The 22,803-nt window shown below is 44.2% G+C and overlaps 1 long non-coding RNA gene across 1 annotated transcript; it reads right to left on the bottom strand.

The window, feature by feature from the left end:
- Positions 1 to 1,073: 1,073 nt before the first annotated feature.
- Positions 1,074 to 21,482, bottom strand: LOC142467665 (uncharacterized). The gene is made up of 4 exons (XR_012788462.1): positions 21,301 to 21,482; positions 15,695 to 15,832; positions 2,576 to 2,696; positions 1,074 to 1,377 (listed from the first exon to the last, which is right to left on the bottom strand). It is a non-coding gene; the product is annotated as an uncharacterized LOC142467665 (long non-coding RNA).
- Between the last annotated feature and the right edge of the window lie 1,321 nt (positions 21,483 to 22,803).

The raw sequence follows: 22,803 nt of genomic DNA, 5'->3' as shown, positions 1-22,803 counted from the left end.
GTAAGGGGCGGCGGGCGTGCACCAATCAAGACTGTACTCACAGGGCTGGACAAAGATGTATCCGTCGCCATGGGATCAGTGTCAGAGCAGGGAGGTGTGAGACACTCCTATAAATCACCCTGAAAGTGTAAATAAACCACACACCAAAATATTAATAAAGCATATGTGCACAAAACTAATACAGCAATATACTATTAAAACATGTGACTGTATACTGCTGATGACATCAGTATAATCCTGCAAAGTTACAGTGAAATGCCACATAAGAATATGCAGTACATCAGTATTTAGAATATACTAGTGTGTATACCTAGGTCAGAAATGGGTACACACAACCGGGGGGGGAGGGGAAGGGAGGATGGGGAAGGGGGAGGGAGAGAGGGAGGGGAAGGGGGAGGGAGGGAGGGGAAGGGAGAGGGAGGGAGGGGAAAAAAAGAATGGAAAAAAACCACACAAAAAGGATAATCTTCCCAATTGGTAAGTGCAGAGTCCATGGATGGTGCAAGATCAAATATGCCTGTAGAAAGACAAAAAATTACCTTCTATTAAGGAAGCATTTTAAATTCTGTTGCTCATTAAGACCCATACCGTTGCTGGTATTTAAAGCATGTATCCAGAATGCTTCACGTCTCAATAAGAAAGTCTCCCTATCTGGAGTGCCTTGTCTAAGTGCTACTGTCTCAATACCCATGATGCGTAAAGAGGCAACATTATGATTGTGTTCCACACAGTGTTGCACAAGAATAGAGGGATCCGTACCTTTTCGAATTACACTTTTATGTTCAATGAACCTTGTTTTTAACATTCTTATGGTCTTACCCACATAAAGAAGACCACATGGACACTTTATTACGTACACTACATATTCAGATCTACATGTGATTCTATTTTTGATTTTTATGATCCTCCCGCTTTGGGGGTGACTGAATTGACTACCGGTAGTCAGACTGTTACAGACCGAGCAGCTCATGCATCAAAAGTTACCCGGTCTGCCACCCTCCAGAAAATGAGGAGTTCTGTAGTTACCCTCATTATCTGCATGTATCAGGCTATCCGCCAGATTTTTCCCTCTTTTGAATACCACCATTGGTGGTACACAGCAACTTTCAGATAATATATCATCATTTTGCAGAATATGCCAGTGTTTAAGAATGGTAGATTTAATAAAACCACCAGCTTGACTGTATATAGTGGTAAATACAAGCCCGTCCTCCTTCTTATTTTTGGTAGCACTTACCTCTTTATCCAGTGCCCGGTTTAACACAGCAGGAGGATATACGCAGGTAGATATCCCCTAGCCAGGAATCTACCACGTAGATCTCCAATAGCTGGTTTAATATGATCCTTCCTGCTCGTGATTTTGCAGACCTGGACTTTCTGTGAAAAAGGTAATGCATCAATAAGAGAAGGAGGATGATGGCTATCTGCCCTTAAAATTGCATTTCTGTCTGTATCCTTTCTAAAAAGATCAGTATGTAACTCCCCATTAGTCTGTGTAATGAGGACGTCTAAAAATGAGAGTTGCTGTGTACTCCATGTATTAGTGAGGAGGACCGGTGAATGGAGACCATTAAGATACTCAAAAAAAGATAACAGCTGATCCTCCGTACCTGTCCATATGAAAAACATCATCAATATATCTGTAATAGCTTTTAATATGCACCAGAAAGTCTGATTTGTAGATGTACTGCTCTTCGAAATGTGTCATGTATATGTTGGCGTAAGCAGGGGCCATATTACTGCCCATTGCTGTCCCCTTAATCTGCAGGAAGAAATCACTCTCAAATCTAAAATAATTTTTATAGAGAATGAAATGTAAAATGAGCATAATGTATTCAATTGGAACAGTATCACTATAATGGCGAATGAGGGTGGCCTTGATTATCTCAAGACCTTCAACATGGGGGATTATTGTATAAAGGCTAGACACATCTAAACTAACCAGAATATGATTAGTCCCATCACCAGGTGAGTTTTTTAATTTGTCAAGGAAATCAAACGTGTCTTTGATGTATGAGTTGGCTGTCTGTGCTATAGGTTGTAGAAATGTGTCTACAAATTTTGCAAGGGGTTGATTTAATGAATTAATAGCAGCTATAATAGGCCGCCCCTGGGGATTGTTTAAATTCTTGTTTATTTTGGGCAAGGTATAGAAAATAGGGCATTTAGGATGCAACATAGTTAGAAACTCAGATTCAGGCTCTGTTATCCACCGGTTATTAACCCCCATTTGGATAATTTCCTTAATTTCTCTCGCATAGTTAAAGGTAGGGTCCCTTATCCAATTTAAAGTAGCAGTTAATGTCACTCAGTTGTCTGATGGTTTCAGCCTTATAATCTGAGTAATTCTGCACTACTAGGGCACCCCCCTTGTCCGCACGCTTAATAATAATCTCATTATTATTAGTCAACATTTTTAATGCTTCCTTTTCCTGAACAGACATATTGTATGTAGCCCTATGTTTGTTTTTTTTGTACCTTGCAATGTCCCCCTTAACCAGTCGTATATATGTGCTGACTGATTGATTTTTAAATGGCGGGACAAAAGTGGATTTCAGCTTGCACATTTTGGTACCTTGATAAGAAGCCGAATTATCTGTCCCTTGCTGGTCAGTGGCCAAATTAACTGTCCCTTGTTGTTCATAGAAGGATTACCTGTCCCTGGTTGGATATTGGAATGCACCGATTCTGTAGACCTGTTAGAAAAAAATGATTTAAGGTTTAATACACGTTCAAATTTAAATACGTCAACCTCCAAATCAAAATCATTAAACAATGTAGTAGGTACATATGAGGGCCCCCTAGCTAAGACAGACATTTCACATTGATTAAGAGTGTAATCAGAAAGATTAACAACCAAGGTGTCCATACTCATTTCTGCTCCGTTGTACGTAGGGGATAGGGTGATCTTCCCTTTCCCCTGGCCCCCGCGTCTAATTTTCCTTTTCCTTTCTCCTTGTCCTTGGATTGGCCTAAAAAAGGGGCCGGACTTTGGCCTCTCTGACGTTCTGTTGAGGAATGGGCTTCAGAGTCACTGGTGTGGACTTCTTGGACTCCCTGGGGTGCTCTCCCTCTTTGGTTCTTGCGTTGTTTGGGGTCTTGCTTCAGCCACGGGTATACTCTTCCATCTTTATAGTCATTAACAACTTTTTTGAATTTCAACTTCTTAAAGTGAATAAGATCACTTTTAATTTTTTTCCAGCTTGGTCTTAAGACTATCCAATGATTGTACAACGTCCGTACCAGGGCTAGACTGTTCAATGAGGATTTCCACTTTGAGTATATCCTTCCTTGTGTGGCTAAGTTGTTCCCCCACCTCCTCAATAACCAAAATATTCAAGTCCAAAGAGGCCCTATTAAAGCTGCAGTTCAGTCTTTTTTTTATTTTATTTATTTTTTTACTTCAATAGTTTCATGTGTGCAATCTCTAATTACCTAAAGAACTGTATAGCTGCAGGTCAATTCGTTCTCCATGTATTGATAGGCGAAATTTGGTGACATAATTAGTGATGGGATCTGTTTTTCTTCTGCTTCTGTCTCTCAGTGGAAGCTCATGAATATTCATGAGCACTCCTGCATTGACATGTGCTAGAGGGAGGGCAGGGCTGACAAAGGGGTGTGCCAGGGCTTGTGACAGGACATGAAGGGGCAGTGCCTTAGCAAATGGCTGTTAAAATAGAATACAAGAAAATTGGTCTTTCAAAGTTGTTTTTTTAAAAACAGAAAATGCTAAAAGTATTTTTTCTTACTACAGAACTGATTTATTAAAAAAAACACACATGCAGGATATTGACTGAACTGCAGCTTTAAAGCATTGTCCTGCATACAGATCAGAGGCGAAGAATGGATATGGATACCCGATGTGAAGCTGGAAATAAGACCGAGAACAATACCGAAAAGACCGTTTCGAGTGATGAAATAGCCGTCACTGTGTAACTCTTCCAATTACCTGCAACTTCATGCAAAGAAATAGCAATGCTTTTTTTTAACGTGTTAGCGCCAAGGGGGTATTCAACTGCTGAGAGGTTAAGGGAGTTACTCACCCAAACTCAGCGACGCTTCTGTGTCTCTGTGATAACTCCCCCAGGACATGCCTGGAAACCAGAGGTATCTCAATGTATTTTTGATAAATAGAAACTTGACCTCGGAGACTGTGAGACCCCCTCTCCTTCCCCCCCTTCCCTTGGCTTCCCAAACCCCACCATAACCAATACACAAATAACCACAAACACGAGGTCTGGCGGCCGCTGCTTTTTAGTAAAACTTCAATTAACCTAATTAGTGCCAACCCCCTGCCAGAGTGCTCGCTCATTGGGTAAAGGCCAAAGGTACCCGATCCAATGGCCCATAACTCCCCCCTAGCCGGGCCCCGCCTGTCTGGCGAGAATGGGCCCAGGAACGCACGTGTAAATGAGCCGCGCCGACTCGCCACTCCCAGCCACTTTTTATTTTATTTCTGTTATTCATTTTCATTGTTTATTTATTTTTTATTTTTCTTTTAAACACGTACAACCAACATATTTACCAGTATTCACAATAAAGGGCAGGGTGGGCGGGACTCCCATGGCAGGGCGTAGACTGACCCCGCGCCTCTGTCTAATTCTAACCTCCCTGGCCCTTCCCCCGGCTGTGTCACGTCACTGCCAGAGGGGGGGGGGGAAGGCCGGGGGGGACGTAGTCCACACTCACAGGTAAGGGAGAGCCTAGTCCCTCTGGTCATAGCGCCCGGTCACCGAGGGCTCAAGGCTACTTTTCTGGGTTATTTTGAAATGAGCTACACTGGGGAATATTTAGGGGTCTCCCCAAACAAAGAGAGAACATTTAGGGGTCTCTCCAGACACAGAGAACCCCACACACTTAGATCTGAGGTTTGTGCCCCTATTAGGCCTGGGCCTATTAGTAAGTTCAAGCTCGCTGAGGTGGGCTGAGCCGCGCTGAGCAGATGCACAAACCCACTGCATCTGTCATCAGCGCGGCTATAGTTTCCCCCTCCGCATGCGTGCTCATGCGGGCAGAGGCTCAGAAACTTTGCGGAGACAGGCAAGTTTCAAATTTGCCGCTCGGGGAAGCGAAGAAGCGGTCACGTGACCGCTCCCATCCAATGGGAGCGGGGACTAGCCCCGCTTCCCGCTCCGCCTCCTGACACGCCTCCGCTCTGCCTCTGCTCGGCCTCCACCCCGCCCCCAGAGCGCGCTCACTGCCTCGCCTGCCAGGACAGAAAAAAACACAATTTTCAGCAGGCAAGGCAGAGCAGGAGCGCGGCTCAGCGCGGCTGAACCCTCTATGTCCCAGGCCTTACATGGGGGGGGGGGGGGGAGAGAAATACATAGAAACAAAAATAAGGAGGGACAGAGATAAATAAAAGAGATAAGATTAAAGGGGGAGAGACAGACTGACAGGAGAGGGAAAGGAAAGGCAGAGAGTAGGGAGACTTCTCACCCAAGGTGATGAAACAGCTGTGACACATGGACACCTTCTCTGGGAAACCTTCCACTACCCATGTGACATTACACCTCCACCGTAGGGGGTCCTGCATCTGGGGAGTGTGTGTGTAAAGGATCCTGGGGAGGGACGTATAACGGAGTTCTGGGGAGGGGTATATAATGGGTACTGGGCCTGGTGAGGTGGGTATAACGGGTACTGGGCCTGGGGAGGGGTGTATAACAGGGTACTGGGCCTGGGGAGGGGTATATAACAGGGTACTGGGCCTTGGGAGGGGTGTATAACTGGGTACTGGGCCTGGGGAGGGGTGTATAACAGGGTACTGGGCCTGGGGAGGGGTATATAACAGGGTACTGGGCCTGGGGAGGGGTGTATAACAGGGTATTGGGCCTGGGGAGGGGTGTATAACTGGGTACTTGGCCTGGGGAGGTGGGTATAACGGGTATTTGCCCCGTGGAGGGCGGTATAACGTGGTATTGGGGGGGGGGGGTATAGGTGGCACAGGAGCTCTTGCGATACAGAGTATCACTGTCCCTGGTTACAAACACTTCATGTCTCCTGCAGGTCAGGACACGCACGAAGGTGGAGCCCTTCGTGCCACCAGGCGACGAGGCGGGCTACGAGGCGGACGATGAGGCATACGACAAAGCGGGCGTCAAGTGGTGCGAAGAGATGGGCTACAAGGCGGCCGATGAGGCAGACGACGAAGCGGATGTCAAGTCTGGCGACGAGGTGGGCCATGGCGAAGGAGAATACGAGAGGTGTGAACGGATCTGCTGCTTCACCTTTTTTTTTTTTTTTCCAAAGTTTTTTTTATTAGGCATTGTTCATAATACGTTGTACACAAAATAGACATCAAGTTGCCTAATACAGGTTTTCTTTGTTTTTTAAGGACAGAGAGAAGGAAAGGCTCAACGCGCCCCCGACCTTCAAACATGGGTCGGTAGGGTTGGCGTGAGGGTGGAAACAGAATGTGGGGGGATGGGGGGGGAAAGGAGAGAGAAAAAAAGGGGGGGGTGGGGCTGCGGGGTGGGGGGGAGGGAGATCCTACCCCCTTGGTCCATTGCGCGTTGCCCATCCATCTTCGTTGTTTTCTTTAGCGTGGAGTAGCAATTGTTAGTCTTACATGGGAGTCAGCTATGTAATCCCTATTTTGTGGTACAGGGCGATCCTTTTTAGTCCCGCATGTGGGTTATCCACGGGTCCCATATCTTATAGAACGGCTCCGTCTTCCTTTTGAGGAAGGCTGATAGCCTTTCCATTAGCATGACTTCTTGTAGCCTTTTTATGACCGTTTGCTTAGGGGGGGGAGACACTTTCTTCCACGAGGCGGCCACCGCACATCTAGCCGCCGTGAGAATGAAGGAGATCAATTTACTTGTTGGGCGGTCAATATGCTCGATTGGCCTGGCCAGCAAGTAGGTCAACGGATCAATGGGTATTGTGAGGTCTGTGACCTCTGTGATTAGAGTTTGTATAGTTTCCCAGTATTTCTGAATTTCTGGACATGACCACCATATATGGGCCATGTCTCCCTTTTGTCCGCAGCCTCTCCAGCATAGATCGGAGTCTGGCGACGAGGTGGGCCATGGCGAAGGAGAATACGAGAGGTGTGGACGGATCTGCTGCTTCACCTTTTTTAGGCGGAGGGGAAGACCCCGGGAGTAGGTAGGAGAATACGAGAGGTGCGGACAGATCTGCTGCTTCACCTTTTTTAGGCGGAGAAGAAGCCAGGAGCAGGTAGCAGAGGAGCCAGGGCGTAGATACAGGGGTTTTCTAGGGGCCCTGAGAAGTTGGTTTGACCGCAGGAGAGGCAGATAAGATCAGGAAGGCTGCGGGAGGGGCAGGTACTAGAGGGAGATAGGGATATAGGGCGTGAGAGGGTGAGAGAGAACAAGGAGCAGGGCCGGAGCACGGGTTTCATGCGCCCGAGGCGAAACTTAAAATTTGTGCCCCAGTTGTATAAAAAATAATAAGATAAATAAAATAATAAAATAAACAGTGGCGTAGCTATCGGGGCTGCAGGGGGTGCGACCGCACCCCAGCGCGACGCAAAATAAAAATAAAAAGGCGCCAAAATACTGGATAAAATTTTTTTTAAATAAATTTAAAAAAAAAAAGATAAATAAATTAGAAATAATAAGAGGAAAAAATAATAATATACAAATAAATTGTCCCAGGCGCTGTGAATAAAGTCCAATGAACCCCAATACCGTGAGCCAATTGGGCAGTCTTTGGTAAGGCTTCCTATGCCAGATAGATGATCCTGATAGTTTGGTGGACAGGCAGGGATGTTGTCTGATCTGATGTTATGATGTTTCTGTAATCATAGAGAAAAAAGACAGCAGGGCACGCACATGGCGTGGTATGGCTTTTCTCAATCACCCCCCTGCCTAGAACCCTGAAATCCTACTTACAGGATGAGGGCTCTCGAATACAGTTGAGAGAATCTGTGCCTCACGTCTCCATCCCTCACAGCGTCTCACGGATCCACGTGGTCTGGTCTGCAGGGATCCCCTTACTCGGCGTTGATGGTACCAGGAATGGGGTACTCCAGCACTCCCACAGATGATAGCATGCGGGGGGAGGGGGGGTTGGAGACGGGGAAAGATTGTGGAAATAGACTAGTGTGATAACGTACAGGGTATTTATTAACACACACAAACACGATAAAATCACACTTACAATATAAAAGATTGATGAGCTCCGCTCAAAATGCCGTCCGCAGCCTGTGCAGATCCCAATGTTACTCAGGGAACGGTCGCCACGCGCTGTACTCGATTCCGGATCTCGAGTGACGTCAGCAGTGGGGCAGACCGGGACTCTCCTCACACTAGGAACTACAGGTGCCCGGGCAGCTCAATTCACTAGGCTCCTCCTCCCTACGCGGTTCGTGACGTGTTGTCACTTCCTCAGGGGATACTGGAGCCTAGTGGATAGGCTATTTATGCTAATTTCAGGTAGAGAGCCCTCCTATAAGTGGGACGGACTGGGCGTGATTACCATGAATTACATTCAACTGCGATCGTGGTAATGGCAGATTGGGATCAATGTTAAAACATACATCATCAATTTTGGACCCTTGTCATAGCATATAGTTTAAAAAAAAAAAAAACAGCCTACATTTCTAGTGAATTGATTAGTAAATAAAACATCTTGTTGATCAAATCTTAAAAAAATCACCTTGATGGTTTAAAAACATCTACAGTGTATATGATATCATTCAAAACATTGTGTACTAATTAAATAATATTCTTATACAGTACATGTACATATACAGTTGTTATGATATATAATTTTAAATTATAAACAACAATTGTAAAAACAAATATGCAGAGTTCAGTGCACTAGTAAAATGAATTGGTACATAGATTTTAAAATGAGCAGTAAAAGTCTGGTGATCACTCAGGTATATTAAAATGATCAAAACCCTAATGAATTCACTGGTCTTTTAAAAAAGCTGCTAGGTCGAAATCGATATTGAGGCCGAGGGGGGACAGTGTCTTCAGTACATAGATCCAATAACTTTCTTTTTTAGATACTAAATTAAGTCTGTCTCCCCCCCGCCAACTACTTTTTGGATTATCGATCCCTACACATATCAGACCCTCTGGGTTCTGGCCATGATGTGTTTTAAAATGATTTGAGACGCTATGAGTCTCGAGGCCCCTCTTAATGTTATAGACGTGTTCTGCGAACCGTCTTTTGAGGGGTCTCCCAGTGCGGCCTACATATTGCAGGCCGCAAGGACACTCTAATAAGTACACACAGAAGTTGGTCCTACACTGGGAGACCCCTCAAAAGACGGTTCGCAGAACACGTCTATAACATTAAGAGGGGCCTCGAGACTCATAGCGTCTCAAATCATTTTAAAACACATCATGGCCAGAACCCAGAGGGTCTGATATGTGTAGGGATCGATAATCCAAAAAGTAGTTGGCGGGGGGGAGACAGACTTAATTTAGTATCTAAAAAAGAAAGTTATTGGATCTATGTACTGAAGACACTGTCCCCCCTCGGCCTCAATATCGATTTCGACCTAGCAGCTTTTTTAAAAGACCAGTGAATTCATTAGGGTTTTGATCATTTTAATATACCTGAGTGATCACCAGACTTTTACTGCTCATTTTAAAATCTATGTACCAATTCATTTTACTAGTGCACTGAACTCTGCATATTTGTTTTTACAATTGTTGTTTATAATTTAAAATTATATATCATAACAACTGTATATGTACATGTACTGTATAAGAATATTATTTAATTAGTACACAATGTTTTGAATGATATCATATACACTGTAGATGTTTTTAAACCATCAAGGTGATTTTTTTAAGATTTGATCAACAAGATGTTTTATTTACTAATCAATTCACTAGAAATGTAGGCTGTTTTTTTTTTTAAACTATATGCTATGACAAGGGTCCAAAATTGATGATGTATGTTTTAACATTGATCCCAATCTGCCATTACCACGATCGCAGTTGAATGTAATTCATGGTAATCACGCCCAGTCCGTCCCACTTATAGGAGGGCTCTCTACCTGAAATTAGCATAAATAGCCTATCCACTAGGCTCCAGTATCCCCTGAGGAAGTGACAACACGTCACGAAACGCGTAGGGAGGAGGAGCCTAGTGAATTGAGCTGCCCGGGCACCTGTAGTTCCTAGTGTGAGGAGAGTCCCGGTCTGCCCCACTGCTGACGTCACTCGAGATCCGGAATCGAGTACAGCGCGTGGCGACCGTTCCCTGAGTAACATTGGGATCTGCACAGGCTGCGGACGGCATTTTGAGCGGAGCTCATCAATCTTTTATATTGTAAGTGTGATTTTATCGTGTTTGTGTGTGTTAATAAATACCCTGTACGTTATCACACTAGTCTATTTCCACAATCTTTCCCCGTCTCCAACCCCCCCTCCCCCCGCATGCTATCATCTGTGGGAGTGCTGGAGTACCCCATTCCTGGTACCATCAACGCCGAGTAAGGGGATCCCTGCAGACCAGACCACGTGGATCCGTGAGACGCTGTGAGGGATGGAGACGTGAGGCACAGATTCTCTCAACTGTATTCGAGAGCCCTCATCCTGTAAGTAGGATTTCAGGGTTCTAGGCAGGGGGGTGATTGAGAAAAGCCATACCACGCCATGTGCGTGCCCTGCTGTCTTTTTTCTCTATGATTACAGAAACATCATAACATCAGATCAGACAACATCCCTGCCTGTCCACCAAACTATCAGGATCATCTATCTGGCATAGGAAGCCTTACCAAAGACTGCCCAATTGGCTCACGGTATTGGGGTTCATTGGACTTTATTCACAGCGCCTGGGACAATTTATTTGTATGTTTTTTTGGCTCATACAGGTTTGGAATAGCCTGTTGATTTTTTGTTCCATAGGCTGCTTTTTCATTTTTTGATCACTTTAGGGCTATTCACTTTAATTTGTAATCACTTTCATTCACATTGTGTAGATTAGCGCTTTTTAGAGGGTTTATAATTGTTTGTTTGAAAAAATAATAATGATTATTAATGCGCCCGTAGGAGCTCTGCGCGCTAAGCGACCGCCTAATGGATGGCTGGCCCTGCGAGGTATGCGGGAGGAAAAGGGGTGAATGGGATAGATATGCAGGGGGATGGGGGAGCAGGTGAGTTATACACAGTTGCACAAGGGCCCCATCACCCGCATCTCTATATACGGAGTGTGCCCCTGTGTATAACAACGCTGATCTGTGCTGCTCCATCTGATCTCACTGCGCAGTGATCCAGGGACCATCCGATCGCCATTTAATGGGATCAGGAAGGAATTTATTTCCCCCATTGCACAGCAGGGGTTATGTTTCGCCTTCCTCTGGATCACAGCAACAAACTGCCCTTTGTGCATGAATTATCAGTGAGATCTTTATACACCCTGCATTGGTCTTCACCCCTTCGCTGCCGGAGGGGCCTGCAGTGCATTGCTCTGCGTGTTACTATATCGCTCTGCAATGTGCTGCAGGCCCCTCCCAGCAAAGAGATTAATTATTTAAATAAAATACTCTCTTTAATCAAACCTATGTGTAGTGTCATTTCTATCCGTTGTATCTATTGCTAACAGCTCAGTGATTCTTCCCCAGGACGCTGCACTAGTGTCACGCTGCCAAGCCCGGGTGTGAAGAAGGTTTATAGGGTCACATATACACTTCTGCCAAAACACAAGTGCAAGATCTGTCATATCTTTTATTACACAAAACGGTATCTAAAAAGGTAAAAATAACATACATAGGATTCTGCTACAAATATCTCTCTAATTACAAACCAATTTGCAAATCATTCAGATTAGAGTCAAGCGAAAGAAAGGGTTAAGTATCTCATGTACAGTATATGCAGTGTAGGCTGTTCTGCAGCATTACATGCAGGGGGCAAAGGTTAGGAGATATAAGTAATGCTGATCTCAGAGCTGACCGGCTGACCTGCTCTACTGGCTGACCGGCTGACCTGCTCTACCGGCTGACCTGCTCTACCGGCTGACCGGCTGACCTGCTCTGCCGGCTGACCTGCTCTATCGGCTGACCTGCTCTACTGGCTGACCGGCTGACCTGCTCTACTGGCTGACCGGCTTCTCTTCTTTCAGCTAAATGACCTGAATTGTGGCCCCTGTATCTCCCAATTAAACATTTTATTGGCATATTCTTGTTTGACTCGTTCTATACAGACATTTTCTATAAATTCACTGTGGGATTTGATAACATCTGTACGATCACTCAGAATATCACATTCTGTAGGTTTGTGCTGAAGATTTTTCCATTCTCAATTTACTTAATATTAGTTTTTGGCATCAATTATTTATATCGAGTCCAAAATACCTTTATACAGAATGCTGTTCCCTTTAGCCCACAAATGCTGCTTCATTAAAGCCCATGGGTGGCACTTGATGCATTCTCAAACTTTTAGGCAACATCCCTAATTTCCAAAAGTGGGATTAAATCTGTGCATATTTAAATGATTAATTTTCTCACTCAGACTCCTAAATCCCTCCCCAAATATATCCGTTTCACATAAAAGTGTGTGCGCTTCTCCTTCCGTCTAACTGGCACGTCGTCCTTATGGGCGCCACTCCATGTAACTCCACGCTGCCCTCCAGTGGCAAAAGAAATAAGATACATTTACTATACTCGTCTGGCAGCTGCTCCCGTATAAGGTGGGTAACTCTGTATTAGGGGTCATGGTAGACTATATTTTATACTTATGTCGGATAGATGAGGAATTAATATTCCTAACGGGTTATTGTGAGAGGCCTTAGATCTTATCCTATATGCATGCAGCCCTCGCCTCTCTGACCTTGAACACGTACTTCAATCTGATTTTTTGAGACTTGAAACTGGATTTCCCAAAACAAACTGATTTTAAACACTGACAAGACTGTAACAATGGTATTTGGGACCAGAGCTAAATTGCTAAAGCTGCCAATGACAGAGCTTCAGATAAAAACCAGCTCTAAAACCATCCTAGCCCCTGTTACTTGTTTGAAATATCTGGGCATTCAACTCCCATTTAACATTTGGGTTGCACATTGATACTGTACCCTGACATCCAAATCCTATGCCAAACTAGGTGTACTTTAAAGGAACAAATCCTCCCTAAGGCCCTCATGCAGTAAGCAGCGATAAGCCACTTATCACCAGCTTATCGCCAAAAAAGCCACACTAATACACACACACACACACACACAGATACAGACACACTGATACACACACCCACCCACTGATACACTGATACACACACACACACTGATACACACCCACACACACACACACACACACACACACACACACACACACACACACACACACACACGCACGCACACACACACACACACACACACGCACACGCACACACAGATACACAAACACACAGAAATACACACAGATACACACACACACACACTGATTCACACACACACACACACACACACACACACACACACACACTGATTCACACACACACACACACACACACACACACACACACACACACACACACACACACACACACACACACACACACACACACACACACACACACACTGATACACACACACTGATACAGACACACACACACACACACACACTGACACACACACACACTGACACACACACACACACACACACTGACACCCACACCCACTGATACACACACACACAGATACACACACACACAGATACACACAGATACACACACACACAGATACACACAAACACACACAGATACACAAACACACAGAAATACACACACACACACACACACACACACACACACACACACACACACACACACACACACACACACACACACTGATACACACACACACACACACTGATACACACACACACACACACACACACACACACTGATACACACACACACACACACACACACACACACACACACACACACACACACACACTGAAACACACACACACACACTGATACACACACACACACTGATACACACACACTGATACACACACACACAGAGATACACCCCGCCTCCCCCTGCACCGCCTGCGACCACTGCCCGCCCCCGAGCGCATCTCCCACACCAAGGGGACGGGGGGAAGTGAGCGCCGGGGGGCAAAGCTGTGAGCGACGGGGGACAAAGCTGTGAGCACCGGGGGGGGCAAAGGTGGGAGCGCCGGGGGGGCAAAGCTGTGAGCGCCGGGGGGGCAAAGCTGTGAGCGCCGGGGGTGGCAAAGGTGGGAGCGCCGGGGGGCAAAGGTGGGAGTGCCGATGGGGCAAAGGTGGGAGCGCCGGGGGGCAAAGGTGGGAGCGCCAGGGGGGCAAAGGTGGGAGCGCCGATGGGGCAATGGTGGGAGCGCCGGGGGGGCAATGGTGGGAGTGCCGGGGGGCAAAGGTACAAGGTGGTACAAAGGTAGGCGCACCCCCGCTACCACCTCCTATTACCCCCCTGGCTGGGACCCGGGACAGAAAGGGGACACTCACCGCGAACAGAGGAGCCGGGAGCGGGAAGACACGTGTGCTCTGCACAAAGCGGAAGTCCCGCCCCCCGGCTTCCTCTGACCTGCCTGCAACCAATCCCCTGCGGGCCGGCCGGCATTCTAAGTCCCGCCCCCGGCATTCTCCTTCATTCAGTCTCCCCGGCAGCATTCACACACACACATAGAAAATACTTACCGGCCGCCGCATTCTCCTCACCGCCGCTGCCCCGCAATACCGGGACCAGGGACAAAAACCGGGACATAACCGGGACGGAGCAGAAAAAAACGGGACTGTCCCGGCAAAACCGGGACGAATGGTCACCCTACTTACAGACTATTCACTTGAGTGGACCATAAAGTGTCTTATAGAGGGAACTCTAAGGTGTCTTAAGATGCATTAAGATATATTATGTATGTAAATATTTATTTATATAGCGCTTTATAAGAGAGGCAATACAGTACAGAGAATTATAGTACAATAAGTGCAACAAACAAAATCAGACAATAGGAAAGGAAATCCCTGGCCTGCAGAGCTTACAGTCTTAATGCTAGATCCATGGAACTCTGTTGTGTTTACGCTAATAATGGGACATTCCTGAAATTGGTACCTGACCCTGTGTGGTAGGCAGACACAGGGGCAGTGCCTGCCAATATCATAAAGAGCAGTGCACTTCCTATTTAGTAGAAGTGTGTGTCAGAGTTAAGAGTTCAGTCCAGAGTTAGAGTCTGCTGAGTCTGTCACCTGGCAGGCCCAGGGTGACAGAGAGAGCCTATATCAATTGGCCGTTGGAGAAGGGGAGCCATCAGCCTCTGAGTAGAGCTGATGCAACCTTAGTTAGGGAGGTGGACCAATTCCTCTCACCCTGTTTAGGGGGCGAGGGAAGAGCTAGCCCCACCCTGGGTGCCCTTGACCTGCGGTGGTGGCAGGGACACAGAGACCATCCTGAGGGAGAGCAGTCCTGTGTGGAGGAAGACACCCTGTACCTGATTGACAGTCTTGTTGCTGCTATTCTGCTGCTGTGAATAAAGATGAAAGGGTAGGGGAGGGTTAATTCCCTCTTGTGATGCTAACCAGGAGTAGGCAATGTTTGATCATGATATAAAAATATAAACATCTTCATAGCATAGGACAGTTCATAAGACTCAGGATTCCAGATAGTCCAATGTTAAACACACTCCCATAGATTATGCCACTAGCCATATAGGTAAGTCTTATGTGGTGGTCTAGGTAACCGTGTGTGGGACTGATCACATAAATGAAGTAAATGGATTACTCACTGCTGACCTTGAGGATATCCTGGTCCTGTCCTGCGTGCTCCTACCAAGGAACAATTGAAGAGAGTACAGGGAAAACGGCGGTGCATCTGCTGCTGCTGCTGAAGATTGGACACCACAAACTGCAAACCACAAAATATCCTAGGTGCAAAAATTTATTTTAGGGCATAGTAACAGCCAAAAAGAACACTCTGACGCGTTTCCCGTGGTATCCCACGCTTTATCAAAGAGTAAAATCACTTACAACGATCACATACTTAAATACCCACAATTCCCTCTCCTCTCCTATGACGCTGTGTAATTTGGGCCAATCGGAAGCGTGGGAGGCGTCACTCCCCTCTAGCTGGTGTAAGGCACATTAGCCTGAAGCAAACCCAGCTGTGCTTCACGGTGCAATTGCATGGGAGGTGAATGTATCCTCCCCTTGATGACGCGACGGCCCTTCTGGCCAATCATAGGCCTTAAAAAACGGGACGTCCTAAATGTAAACAAAGACTGACTGACAGCTTTATCCAAGAAAAGGAAATGGTGGGTATACTCCTAAGAACAAATAACATTAGGATCATCGCTCAAGACACATTAAATCAGTATGTCTAGCACTGTTCAACACTGCAATATATAAAGGAACAATGATCCATATAATGAAGTAAGACAATTAAAAAAACACTATTAACACTATAGTGGAGTAGTACATAAAAACACACAAATTGCTGTGTATTACCCTCACAGTACACACAGAAAATATATACAGTTAGAACCTAAGTTAGGAATAATTGCCACATATGCATGATATCTAGATCATGCTAAATCTTTCTAGTTAAACATAATGATATTCAAAATGACAATGTAGTTTAGCAGGATAGGGTCCTATGGACTATATGGTTACAAGAAGATCAAAAATGATTGTACCATCAAACACGGATCTAGGTGCAGTACAATTTACAAGTTTAAGCTAAGATAAGGAATTAATTTCAATACATTTGTATTCTTGAAATAAGGACACTTAGCCTTGAATATCATTTGATTAAAATAATCAATTTGATAAACTCATTATACCGTGGTGTAACTTTCAATATTAGGTATAATTGGATCAAACAATATTGCACGTATTGCAAACTTGTGTCTTTTATAATCACAGACTCTTTACTTAAGTCATTTTTTTACCCTCTTTATAAAAAATGCTGCAGTTCCCAGTCTACATTGAGCCCTTGAGGGGTCCTGGTATTAAATTGAAACATCCAATACATCTCACGTTTATTTAAGATGTTTAGCCTGTCACCCCCTCTTTTTAACATTTCTACATACTCAATTGCCATGAATTTGAAATTTAATAGCCCGCCCTGGGGACATTCTACAAAATGTCTTGACACTGGATGTTGTATGTCTTTGATTCTGATGAATCTCACGTGTTCCATTATTCGCTGTTTTAATGGTCTTATTGTCCTGCCAATGTATCCCTTAGAGCATTTACACCAAATATAATAAACTACAAATTGTGTATTGCAATTTATGAAAGTACTGATCTCATAGGGTTTTTTTTAATCTGTGAACTTCAATGTTTTTGGCTGGCCTTGCATATTTGCAGATCTTACATTGGCCACATCTGAAAAAGCCTTTTGTTTTTATCAATGTAGTAGTTTGAACATTGGGAGTAAAGAGACTGGGGGAAAGTTAATTTCCAAGTGTTTTTGCTTTCGTAAAGACTGTTCTTGGGCCCTGTTTGATAAACGGGATCAAATCATTGTCAAGGTGTAAAATATTCCAATGTCTGCTTATGATGCTCTTAATTTGTTGTGCTTGTGTGCTATATTTAGTTATGAAAAAAGGGGTTCCCAAGTCATTTGTGTTTTGATTCAAATTCCTTTTAGCCGTCCTTTTAATTGTTTTAGCCCCACAATTAGCAATAAGACAATCCCTATTTGATTTTAATGCAGATTCAAAAGCATTTTTTAGAGTTATTTCATCATACCCACGTTGTTTAAATCTCTCATTCAGGCTCCTAGAGTGGTCAATGAATGTCTCATCCGAAGAACAAATTCTTCTAAGTCTCATATACAGTATTGACTTTTTGGAATGCCTTTTATTAATGGCCTTGGATGACTTCTGTCAAATCTCAAAAAAGTATTCCGTGAATTGATTTTCCTGTACACCTCCATTTGGATGGTACAGGATAAATCAATATATAAATGTACATCTAAATAATTTATACTTGTGGGGTGATTTTCAAATGTAAAGTTCAGAATAAACTGATTGGTGTTGAGTATATCGATGAATGTACCTAACATATCAATAGTACCGTCCCAAATGAGGATCAGGTCATCGATATATCTCTTAAAAAAGATAATGTGATTTCTAAACAAATTATTACTACCATAAATGTGAGTGCTCTCCCAAAAACCCATAAATAAATTCGCATAAGATGGGGCAAAAGAAGTCCCCATTGCTGTACCCCGTGATTGAAGAAAAAAGTGATTGTCAAACATAAAATAATTGTGATTAAGAAGAAATTTAATGGAATCTAACAAAAAAATTTGTTGTGCTCCCGATAGATCCGATTTGTGTAGGTAGTGTTGGACAGCAGTCATCCCCTGGTCATGGTCAATGATGCTATAAAGGGATGAGACATCCATTGTGACCCAGCGATAGGTACTAGACCACTGTACTTCTTTGAGTGATTTAATTAAATCAGCTGTATCTCTAATGTACGATGGTAAAAACCTAACTAGAGGTTGCAGGAATGAGTCAACGTACCGAGAGAGACCATCTCCCAAAGATCCAATGCTGGAGACTATAGGACGCCCCGGAGGGTTCTCCAATGACTTGTGGATCTTTGGGAGATGGTGAAATATCGGCACGATGGGACATGGAGGTAACAAATAATCATATTCATGTCTATTTATAACTTGCAAAATTTTTCCCAGTTCTAACAATTCAACCAGTTCTTTCCTAAATGAGACAGTAGGATTACATGGTAATCTAGAATACGATACAGTATCATTGAGTTGGCGCAAAGCTTCTAACTCATAGGATTGTGAGGATTGGACAATAATGGCCCCCCCGTGTCTGCGTTTTTGATTATAAGTGACTTGTTTTTTTGTAGATCACTTAATTGTTGATGTTCTGAACGGGAGAGATTGGTAATGTGTGTTCCAATTGACACATTTTTTGCTAACAAATTAAGATCTCTCTAACTAATCGTTCAAACGTAGACAAGTGGGGGCCTTTTGCAAAATTGGGACAGAATAATGACTTCTTTTTGAAGCCTGTGTGGATGTTGTCTAAGAAGGAGTTAAGATCAACATTTATGTATTCATCAGAACAGTCATCTTGTTCCATGAGTAGATTGTCCAAATCTTGAATTACACTTATTTCTTGAAACGAAAGTGTTTTCTCCTGATGGTCGATTGTGGGAGATGTATCTTCCAATGGGCTTGTCTGTGATGGTAAAGCATTCAATTCATTCACATTTTTAGCAAAAAAAATTTAAACTAAGTTTCCTAGTAAATTTTTGTACATCTATCATGGTATCAAACAGGGAAAAAGAGCATCATAAGCAGACATTGGAATATTTTACACCTTGACAATGATTTGATCCCGTTTATCAAACAGGGCCCAAGAACAGTCTTTACGAAAGCAAAAACACTTGGAAATTATCTTTCCCACAGTCTCTTTACTCCCAATGTTCAAACTACTACATTGATAAAAACAAAAGGCTTTTTCAGATGTGGCCAATGTAAGATCTGCAAATATGCAAGGCCAGCCAAAAACATTGAAGTTCACAGATTAAAAAAACCCTGTACTCTCTTCAGTTGCTGTGAATAAAGACCTGCGGCTGCTTTTAAAGATATACAGTGTGAGACTGGAATCTCTCATCCCCGAGGGGAGGGGGGACTCTCTGGAAGGATTCCACCCGTATTCCTGGGGCTCAGAGATGGAGGCGCTGCACCATTACATACATAGTTACATAGTTACATAGTAGATGAGGTTGAAAAAAGACGTACGTCCATCAAGTTTAACCTATGCTAAATTCAGACAACAGATACTTTATTCTATATCTATACTTACTTATTGATCCAGAGGAAGGCAAACAAAAAACCCCATTAAGGGGAAAAATTAATTCCTTCCTGACTCCAAGAATTGGCAATCGGATTAATCCCTGGATCAACATCCTTCCCATATATACTTATTTGGTATATCCCTGTATACCTTTCCCATCTAAAAAGATGTCCAACCTTTTTTTGAACAAATCTATTGTATCTGCCATCACAGTCTCCATGGGTAATGAATTCCACATTTTAACTGCCCTTACTGTAAAGAACCCTTTCCTTTGTTGCTGGTGAAATTTCCTTTCCACCAAACTTAAGGGATGGCCCCGAGTCCTTTGTACTGCCCGTGGGATGAATAGTTCTTTTGAAAGCTCCTTGTATTGTCCCTGAATATATTTGTATATAGTTATCATATCCCCTCTTAGACGCCTCTTTTCTAATGTAAATAAATCCAATATAGCTAGCCTCTCCTCATAAGTTAGAATGTCCATCCCCTTTATTAATTTGGTGGCTCATCTCTGCACTCTCTCTAGTTCCATAATGTCTTTTCTTAGGATTGGTGCCCAAAATTGTACTCCATATTCAAGGTGTGGTCTTACTAATGCTTTGTAAAGGGGCATAATTATGTCTACTTCCCTTCCATCCATTGCCCGTTTGATGCAAGATAAGATCTTGTTTGCCGTTGCAGCTACTGCATGACATTGGGCACTATTGCTAAGCCTGCTGTCTACAAGCACCCCTAAATCCTTCTCCATCAAGGATTCCCCCAATATATCTCCATTTAATTTGTAAGTCGCCTTTTTATTCTTGCATCCCAAATGCATAACCTTACATTTATCTGTATTAAACCTCATTTGCCATTTACCTGCCCACGTTTCCAGTCTCTCCAAGTCCTTCTGAAGAGAAATTTCATCCTGCTCTGATGAGACGGAGGCATTCACCCCAGAAACCTGATCCTGTCACCCCCCATACCATCGCGGGAGACTCAGGCCCCCCCGTTGCCAGCAGGTATGCACCACACTCAGACACGTAGCCAGACCCTAGTACAGAGGAGGGGGCCCGATCTGCGATTGGCCCAGGGAAGTGGGGCTACATTGGGAATCGATGTTATTTTTCTTCATATTAATGGGTATCCTCAAAGCTAATGATATACCAAAATGACGTCCATTAGCAAAACTACAATTGTTTCTTCACTTTTTCTGCTTGATGAATAGGGTGACCAGATTTCAAAAATGAAAAACCGGGACACCTTAAAAAATAATTTATTAAACAAATTACATCACGTGACACCCCCCGTTGCCATGACAACAAGACACTCTGATGCCCCTGCAGTGTTAGTGTGTATAGAGGTGGGGGCTTTGCTTGGGCCCTTCAACTCTTACAGCCAGGGCATTATTGGCCAGGAATGCCCAGTTCGGAGGGGATTACTACTTCAAAATGTATTTGATCCGTAACAACATCAAAAAACTCTAATACCAATAACTAACAACCACAGACAATGATAATCTAAACCATCAAATAAAATGTCTACGGCCCTTGTTCAAGCATGTTTGCGGTACTTACCAGATAAATCAGTGCCTGCAATCCACGACTGTATCCGCCTCTCCGAGCGTCTGAAAGCAATCCAGCGTTCCTGGTGTGTGGCTGAAGAGGTGAGGGACTCCCTCCTCTCAAACGGAAAAGAAGAGCAAAAAATAGAGTAGGAACATACCAATCATACAGGGATGAGAGAGAGAGACAGAGAATGAGAGAGAGACAGAGAATGAGAGAGAGACAGAGAATGAGAGAGAGACAGAGAATGAGAGATAGACAGAGAATGAGAGAGAGACACAGAGAGAGACAGCGAATGAGAGAGAGACAGAGAGAGGAACATAGGGAGAGAGAGACACAGAGAGAGAGAGAGACAGACACAGAGAGAGAAAGAGAGAGACAAAAGTAATGTACTGTATATTCGTGTAATCATTGTCCCACACCCCCTATTACTCACGCTTTGGCAATACTGAAATGTTCTTTTGACATGCCAATCAAGCTGATTTGATTTGAGAGACACAGAGACACACACAGAGACACAGAGAGAGACAGAGATACAGAGACACACACAGAAACACACAGAGAGAAACAGAGACACACAGAGAGAGACAGAGACACAGAGAGAGAGACAGAGACACAGAGAGACACACAGAGAGACACACAGAGAGAGACAGAGACACACAGAGAGAGACAGAGACACACAGAGAGAGACAGAGACACAGAGAGAGAGAGAGAGAGACACGGGCCTATTCAGTAAGCGTCGATAAGGCTGCGTCTATAGTATTTCAGACGGAGGGAAGGCACACACGCTGCAATACACTTGCTGAAGCCTGAGCTTTTTTTATGGCTTTGCAGGGTATGCAGCGGGTGCGATTGGGGGCGTGGCAATAAATATTTGGAGGCGTGGCAATAACGTTCCGGCGCGGACGTCACTTCCCTACCTCACATCCCGATCCACCGGCATTTTTTCAGATGCAGCATCTGATGCACTGTGCAGACAAGAAGAAAAATGCACACAATGCGCACCAGAGATTAAAATATAGTAAATTATTTATTAATAAAACAAGAAATAACCGAGGGGGATCCAACCCCACCTCAGTACTTTCTTCTCGTTGCTATTACCACACTATACGTCCTGACGCCGGAAGGGAAGTTGGTACGCGACCAAGACGAGACACCGTATTTACAGTGGAACCACAACATACCACAGATTGCTGGAGGACCACACTGCGAGGGGCGCAGCCTATCGAGTTTCCCGGTCATCGTCCAAAGTCTGGAGCTGCGGAGTGACTTCCGGATTACCACGGAGCCCGAGCCTGTCTCACACAATGCTTTTACCAAACGGATGTTTGTGAGTTTGCTATTTTTATCTTGTCCAGGAAATGAAATTTTTAAACCGAATTTACACTTGGAGCGGGCGCTTTTTCTTCTTTTTTTTGTTTAGATATCTATCGAGGAGGTGGTTGTTTCCCTGAAGAGAGCTGCCAGGGCTCCAGAGGACGCCCGAATTGGATCCTTTTATGATTGAGTTATAAC

The sequence above is a fragment of the Ascaphus truei genome, chromosome 16 (genome assembly GCF_040206685.1).
Source record: "Ascaphus truei isolate aAscTru1 chromosome 16, aAscTru1.hap1, whole genome shotgun sequence".
NCBI lineage: Eukaryota > Metazoa > Chordata > Amphibia > Anura > Ascaphidae > Ascaphus > Ascaphus truei.
The sequence above is the reverse complement of the archived record's forward strand: the minus strand, read 5'-3'. Positions and strand labels throughout refer to the sequence as shown.